The 8,492-nt window shown below is 40.9% G+C and overlaps 1 long non-coding RNA gene across 1 annotated transcript; it reads right to left on the bottom strand.

The window, feature by feature from the left end:
- Nucleotides 1-457: 457 nt before the first annotated feature.
- On the bottom strand, nt 458-7,492 carry LOC143670621 (uncharacterized). Its single transcript, XR_013169411.1, has 4 exons — nt 6,661-7,492; nt 1,790-1,952; nt 1,314-1,425; nt 458-798 (listed from the first exon to the last, which is right to left on the bottom strand). It is a non-coding gene; the product is annotated as an uncharacterized LOC143670621 (long non-coding RNA).
- Nucleotides 7,493-8,492: the final 1,000 nt, after the last annotated feature.

The following is an 8,492-nucleotide window of genomic DNA, read 5'->3' as shown; positions in this document are numbered from 1 at the left end:
GGGACGCATAGAGGGCACGACAAGATAGCGTGGCTTGAGAAGGATGGGCCTCAGTTATAGTTAAGTTTTACAGCTGTTTTGGAGTAACAAGTAGGCCACCTTTCGTGAAGGAACATCACTGGCATAGTCCTACTAAGTGTGTCTGAGGAAAGCCTTTTGTAAAAACCCCAGGCCTCAGTTTTTCACTGGGTTGGGATATAACAATGGACCCCACCTTAGAGCATTTTAAAGTGATTTAACCACCTAGAGGATTAAACCTAGACTTGAAACGTTCACTTGCTACACAGAGCTTACACAGACTCTTTGGTTCCTAGTAAAAAAGAATTGAACTTCATACTCTGTGATGTCGCCTTGTCAGTAAAACCCATGCTAATAGAAAAGTAGAGGAACTGGGGGTATCTATTGAGACAGAAGGTTAGAAGTCTCTTTGAAGCCATCTAAGAACATTTCATATTACCCTGTCTCTCTCAAATTGCCAAATGTTTTCACCTGAATTGCAATGATTAAATCACCTCCCAATAAATGACTCTATACAGGTGAGGAAAACACAGAGACCCCTGTCACACAGCCAGTTAACAGGCACCCTCCAGCGAGCAGAGTGTGAGAAAACCTAGCAAGTCATGATAGGTGCTGAACCTCTTCACCCTTGATGTAAAGTGTCATAGTTGGCACCGACAGATGTCAGCACAGAGCTCAGCAAAGTTCAGGTTCCTCTGCTACCTGTAGCTTTACAGGAAGAATACAGTGGTGTCGTTTCCAAAGGGATTCCCGAGTAACCTCTGAGGAAATTTGCTGGTCCTGGAAAAGGAAACAAACATGTTAACTTAATTATGCCTAGGTCAAAACAGCTGGGGGTTAGGGGAATGGGGAAGGAGAGGAGGTAAACCAAGCACCATAATGCTCTCCTCCTGTATGTGAATTCATGAAGTGGTGCACTCATTGCTTAAGTACCTAGTGCATCCTGGGTCCTTTAAAAAGATTACCACACTTGATTCTCACAACCTGCCTACAGCAAGGTACGATTTACATTTTGCAAATGAAGAAACTGAGGCTCAAAGGTGAGAGTGAGCAAACCAGGGAAAATACCAACGATGCATGGCCAAGTACAGGTTTGGAGGAATACTGACTTATCTATTACATTAATTGTTGACCTATACCTCCATGACCCCCCTCAAATAAATGTCCTCCTCACTCCTGTAGAACAGACTGGCAGACTACCAACCATGCCACTCACTTGATCCTCAGAGCCTATCTTCCCCCCTCTCATAGACAGACTTGGTATTAAAATTACCTTGAGATCCACATTCTCATACCTGAGACAAAAGCACCTGAGCCGTACTTCCAGAATCCCTGGACTCCCGATTTTATTATTATTTTTTGACAATCGCATCCAGTCTTTCCTGCTGTTGTCTGCCACTGCAAAGGCTTTGCAAAAAGGATAAAAAAGGTGGATCAAAACTTTGATTTTAAAATGTGAGTATCAGGTTTCTCTGAGATCAGAACATCCCAAGAATACTAATGTTTCTTTAATACTGGCACCCAAAATGTACTGAGGAACACACATATGCACTCAAAAAGATGTCACTGTCTAATTAAAAATAAGTGGTAGAAACATGGTCTCTACCACGGAGTTAGTTAGCAGTGGCCGGATAGTGACCCTGTGTAATTACTATCTCTAGACACTCAATGAAGAGATAGCGACATTCTTTGAAATATGGTTACCTGACAGAGACAGATGCTGCCCTCCCCCCATCATTTGTCACCTCACACTGCATAGCATTGCACTTACTCGACTTTCTGGCCTTGACAGTTGGTTCCAGTTCTACTCTTTCCATGTTACAGGCCCAGAGACTGACAGGAGTAGACTTTTTCCATCACAGGTCCTCAGGGAGAAGATGGTGATTGTACAAACCTGCAAGGAGGCTTGTCAGTGGGTCCAAAGCCTAGAAACACTGCAGGAAAATTACAACACTTGGAAACTCATAACGTGGGTTGCTGGGGCAAATTTCCTCTTTCCCATAACCAGAGGAACTTCTGAAAATAATTGGTTGGCCCAGGTTACTTAGTCATGCAACTTGTATGAGGTAGGCCAAAAGAGTGAAATGTAATGTGGGACAGGGACTGCACAAACCAAACCACAAGGTCAGGTATGACTGCTCTTCAGAGCCAGACAACCCTTCAAAACGAAACATAGCTCATAGTGCTTTAATTGAGTTTCATAGGGCAATTATTAATTATTACAGAGAGGCAATGACATTTCTTTGCTAGAAGAATAGTTTCAAAGAAGCTTGCTTTTTTCTCTTCACTCATAAGGCAACTGACACATGCAAAACCATGGGTAGAAATCCTCTGCAATGGGTTTCGTCTTCTTAATATGTTATCAAATACTGACACTATTATACTATGAAATGCACATTATGACATTATACAAGGGCATTTTTGGTATATTATTATCAAACATCAGTAACATAATAACTTGACAAACACTTTACACCAAAAACAAGTTAATATCATTCAGAACAATTTTGTGAAGAATTCATAACTTTTTTTTTTTGCATGGGCAGGCACCAAGAATTGAACCTGGGTCTCCAGCATGGCAGGCAAGAACTCTGCCACTGAGCCACCGTTGCCCGCCCAGAATTCATATCTTAAATAATGATGCTAACATCTGACATTGAACATAGGTCTTTGAGGAGAAAACAATGGAAAAGATTTGGTAGTTGCTAACAGGATGTAGATTTGGGGGATTTACGTTAAAAACAAATTTTTATTGACAAATCTTTACACACGTACATTCCATACATGGTGTATGATCGATGGTTCACAATATCATCACATAGTTTTGTATTCACCACCATGATCACTTTTAGAACATCTGCATCACTCCAGAAAAAGAAAGAAAAAGAAAAGAGAAAACTCATACATCCCATACCCCTTACCCCTGCCCCCCACTGACCACGAGGATTTTAATTTACCCAATTTCTTCCACCCCTTTGGGGAATTTACCTTTAATTGCAACTATTTACATAGGATTCCTTAGGTAACAGGCATATAATAAAAGTACCTTCTTTCCACACTTACATGTTGTCCAGGCTGTGCCTGGAAAGTCAGGATTTGTGAGGCTAGAGTCTCAATTTCTGAAATCTCTATTCCTGTCTGTACCCAGGGTAGATAGAGCAGAAAACCCAGACACCAGCAAACCGTCTTTCTGATTTCTAAATGTAATCCAAGCGGATTACATTTAGAGAAATCAGGGGCCCACCAATAAAAGAGTCATCAAATTATCTCTACATGAGATAATAGACAAAACATCTATACCAAGAATGAACCAGAAAAAAGGCTGATAAGTAAACTCAATTGTTTCCATCATAAAAGGGAAGAGTTTGGATTTTACTCCAAAGCAATCAATGCTTTACTCTCAGTGACTACGGTGATGAGGTGTCTGTGGGAGATAACAAGAAATTCATTCGAATTCTGCCGTTGAATCCCAATTAGGCATTACACAATGAAGGCACGCTTATAAATAGGCGGGCCCTGCCCACTTCATGCCAATACGTTCACTTGAAGCCCTGAGGCACAGTCAGAATTCGTGGTCACACTAGCCTCCTCCAGGATGGGAGGGGGTTGGGAGAGCATATTCGTGCCACTTTCGCTGTCAAACCAGCCAGGACTTGAATCACTCTTATTTGTTCTACTTGTTTGCAAACAGAAACAACAAAAAATCCGTTTTTCCATAGAAGAATAGCTGGGAAGGAGGATCGAGTTGAAATCTTAAAGATCTAATGCTGCATTTAATAAACAATTACCGTTATAAATTGAATTTGAACACTAGGCAACACGACCTGCAAGGGCCATTCGACCCAGAGAACAGAAGCATTCAATCCGACCCATTAATTCCCACGTTTGGAAAGTGAAAGTGCCTCATGAATTTCAAGGGAAAGTTTTGGAAAAAACTAAGGACAGAATTCAACTGAATGATGTGATATTCTGGCAACTGCCGCAGGAAATGAAATTCCCACAGTCGTTCTGTGGTGGCCCAGGAACCGTACTTCCAGGTTTTTACTGTCCTAAAGGCACAGGGCCAGTTGGGCAACAGTGGCTCATTGGCGGAGTTCTCACCTCCGATGCTGGAAGACCCGGGTTCGTTTCCAGGGCCAGTCTAACAGGCTGTCTTTTTTGTTTGTTTATTTGATTACATGGGCAGACACCGAGAATCGAACCCGGGTCTCTGGCATGGCAGGCAGCAACTCTGCCTACTGAGCCACGGTGGCCCGCCCCAGGCCGTGTTTCTTTACCCCGAAAAATACCTTAAAACGTTATTTTCAATAGAACTATGAAATACGACGACGCACAAACACAAAACTGACAAGATAGATGTTAATAAAATGCAATTTAATAGTAAAATAAAATGAAAGGTTAGGCTTGCTGGCAGCACGAGACGATTTAACCGCCGTAAATCAAGAAGCATAATGGCAATTAGAACACATTGTGAATTTGAGATAACACCAAACTATCACAAAGCTTATGATAGGAACCAAGGCCCACATTAAATGGAATAAAACCAAGCACGCAATTCCGTTGTAAAATTAAATGCCAAACTACCTTTAATAGCAGCCGATTTCAGATGTTTTAAGACTGAACTGTCGTAAAACATCAAGGATTCAGAGGATTAAGGCCCAAGAACCGTACTTCCGGGTTCTTACTGTCGTAAAACATCAGAGCCGGGTGGTCAACGGTGGCTCGTTGGCGGAGTTCTCCCTTCCCATGCCGGAAGGCCCGGGTTAGTTTCCAGGGCCAGTCTAACAGGCTGTGGATTTTTGTTTTGTGTTTTTTTTTTGCATGTGCAGACACCAGGAATCGAACCTGGGTCTCCGGCATGGCAGGCGAGAACTCTGCCTGCTGAGCCAGCGTGGCCTGCCGCAGGCCCTGCTTTTTTACCCTGAAAAATTCCATAAAACGTTCTTCATTTTCAATAGAACTATTAAATAAGACGCACAAACACCAAACTTACAAGTTAGATGTTAATAAAATGCAATTAATAGTAAAATAAAATGAAAGGTGAGGTCCACTGGCAGCATGAGGCCAGTAACCTCCGTAAGTCAAGAAACATAATGGCAATTAGAACACATTGTGAATTTGAGATATGCCAAACTTTATCACAAAGCTCATGATATGAACCAGGACCACATTAAAGGGAATAAAACCAAACACACAATTCTTTGTAAAATTAAATGCCAAACTATCTTTATAGCAGCCGATTTCAGACGTTTTAAGACCTCACTGTCGTAAAACATCAAGTATTCAGAGGACTACGGCTGTATTTGTAAATTGAGAGTACCATGAAACATTTATTTTTGAAGAAAATATAAAGGGACAAGATTAGAATTGAAACAAATTATGTCAAAATATGCAATGAGAACCATCATATTATGAAATATAAACCTCTCCATCAGACGTTAATTTGCCGCTCTGAAAACTGAAATCATACAAAAACCTGAAAAGAAACTTTGGCAATGAAGATAAATGCACAGTTGTTTTTTGCTATTTAATGCCAAGGTGTGTCTAATCAAAGCTGTAAGACCTACTAAGGCATCCGCTGTATTTGTAAAATGTCAAGTGCTCAGCTTAGACGATTCATTTCCAAATGGATACTCCCCAAAGACTTTCATTTTAAAAGAATATTTATGAAATACGACCAATATCAAAGTTAAATACATGCAAACGAGTGCAATGCCATGGGAAAAAACCCACGCAGTCACATAGGAAATTAAAGCATGAAATAGATTCCCTGAGGGTTGATTCCTTTCAAAGTCTTAAAGGCTTTTGACCAACCAGACTGCTATCTTCCTTCTTAGTAAATTACAAATAACACCAAACATTTCCACGAAAACACAAGAAAAGCACCACATTTTTTAAAACAATGATATGAACTATGTATGTATATTACACAAAAATGCAAAACGGCAGTCAAAGATCACTGAAAACTATTCAGGGTGGTCAGTGAAGAACCGGTAGAATGCAGCCAGAAATATTTTCTTCAGACAACATATGAAGACAGATTAAGAAATTTCCACAAACAAATGATATTAAACATACAGTCATATTGTGAAATGAAACAACTAGTGCACTGAAAGGCAGCTAATGGCCATTATCTGTCCTAATCCCATGTACCCTCCCTCACCATGTTAATTTCCTTCTTTACTCGTCTAAAATCACAGACGTAATCCAGTCACTGATAACAGAACTCTCGGAAAATATATAGACCAAGATTCAACCAAAGACATAGTAAAAGAAAAGGCAAAATCAGGTTCATAGCGCCCAACAGACACTGAGCTATCCTGAACTGACAGCCGGTCAGGCAACCGCGCCATCCTTTTCCTCCTGTTTAAACTGAAAATGCAAATGCTAAGAACACGAAGAAATGGACACCAATAACATTTAAACTAATAAAATGGCATTAGAGAGCCATCACTGTGTGTACTAAAGCACGACCGTGCCCCTAAACGCGGCCAAATGACCGTCCACGTCACACACCCAAAAACCCTTCCGATATGTCTGTTAAAGTACATTTTTACACATCGCATAACAGATTCTACAAAAATCACACTACAAACAGCCAACAATGTATCAGTGTTAGAAAATAAATTATAGTAAACTTACATTTTTGTGACTTCAGGAGAGAGGAGCAGCCATATTCCCACAATCCTGTGTGGCACTTTCCCACCCCCACCACACTCCACCCAGCCAATAAGCGGTATGGCTGGTCACGTGGTGCTGAACGGCGTTTACTGTCAGTCTGTGCCCCACCCCCTGCCTTCCATGCTGCTGATTGGTGGGCCTGAAGTGATGGACAGCAACATGCTCCATTCTGGCCAAGTCTTCAAGTGGAAACTCCGCCTAGATGTCAAGGCCCTTGCTAAGCAATTCATTTTTGTACCTATTATCTCTTTTACAAAGTGTGAATGTCATGCTCATCCCATAACATCCAGCTCTACTTTTCCAGGCCTTAGCACATGCCATTGGCTCTAGTTTCCTGTCATCTCCGATTTTGGAAATCTTGCTCCCCCAATTTTCCTGGTCCAGCTCAATTGCATCTTCCTCTGGGAAGCCTTCCCATACTTTTTGCCTCCAACTCCTACACATAAATGTCAGCTCTTCTTTTGTAAAAATGTGCATATGGGAAGACATCAGAACTTGAATGCAGAAGAATGATGTAGGTTCTCGAATTAGACAGCACTGGGCTGGCTATGGTTCAGAGGACCCAAGATCTGCACTTGGAATTTTGGCAAAGTGGTTGACATCTGAATTGCATGTGAACTGATGGGATAAACAAGATCCAAGGGGAATTGCCTCAGAGGATCAGGGATGAACAGGTACATGGAAACAGGAGTATGAAACAACATGGCCTTCTTGAGTAGGAATGTACAATCTGGCATTTCAGAAAAGAGAAGGAATAACGTCTGTGGGAAAAGTCAAGGTAAGAAAAGCAGCCAAGAGCAAAGAATCTTGGGTTGGATGCTATTAACTCAGAGAACCGTTAAGGCCTTGAGTAAGAAGATCCAATTTGCACTTCATGTCTATTATTTGGTGCCATTGTACAGAAAAGTTTGGAAGAGAGACAGAGGGAAAATGGAGGCCATTTAGTGAGAAGGTTGTGAGAGTCCATATGAGATGCAAGGAAGGCTGGAGTTCCCATAGGTACAGTAAAGTTTCGAGGAAAATTGGGTGAACTCATTAGGACATGGAATGGAGAAGATGTGCCGTGACCCCAGTGTTGAGGTTACAGCTCTGATTGAAGTCTTTCTTCTTTCTAAATATAAGCTTTAGAGTGATAAATTTCCCTCTCAGTACTGCCTTCACTGCATCCCATAAGTTTTGGTATGCGTATGGTGTATTTTCATTTTACTCACGATATTTCCTGATTTTAGTTCTGGTTTCCTCCTTAACCCATTTGTTGTTTAAGTGTATATTGTTTAATTTCCACATATTTGTGAATTTTCTCTTTCTCCCTCTGTTATTGATTTCTAGCTTCATTCTGTTGTGGTCAGAGAATGTGCATTGTATCATTTCAATTTTCTTAACTTATTGAGGCTTGTTCTGTGCCCCAAAACATGGTCTATCTTGGAGAATTATCCTACTTAATTTATTTTTAATTGTGGTAAAATATGCACAACATAGTAATCATTTCACCATTTCAAGTGGGAAATTCCTTGACATTAAGTACTTTGACAATACTGTTTAATTTACATCACAATCTATTTCCAGACTATTTTCATGATGCCCAACCAAAACTCATACTCATTTAGAAGCACGTCCCCATTTCTTCCTCCCCCTGTCCCTGGCAAGCACTACTCTGCTTTCGGTCTCCATGATATGCTTATTCTAATTCTTTCCTACAAAATAACTCACACAATATTTGTCCTTTTGCATCTGGCCTGATTTACACAACATAATGTCTTCAATAATCATCCACACTGTAGCATGTACCGGCA

The sequence above is a fragment of the Tamandua tetradactyla genome, chromosome X, assembly GCF_023851605.1.
Source record: "Tamandua tetradactyla isolate mTamTet1 chromosome X, mTamTet1.pri, whole genome shotgun sequence".
NCBI lineage: Eukaryota > Metazoa > Chordata > Mammalia > Pilosa > Myrmecophagidae > Tamandua > Tamandua tetradactyla.
The sequence above is the reverse complement of the archived record's forward strand: the minus strand, read 5'-3'. Positions and strand labels throughout refer to the sequence as shown.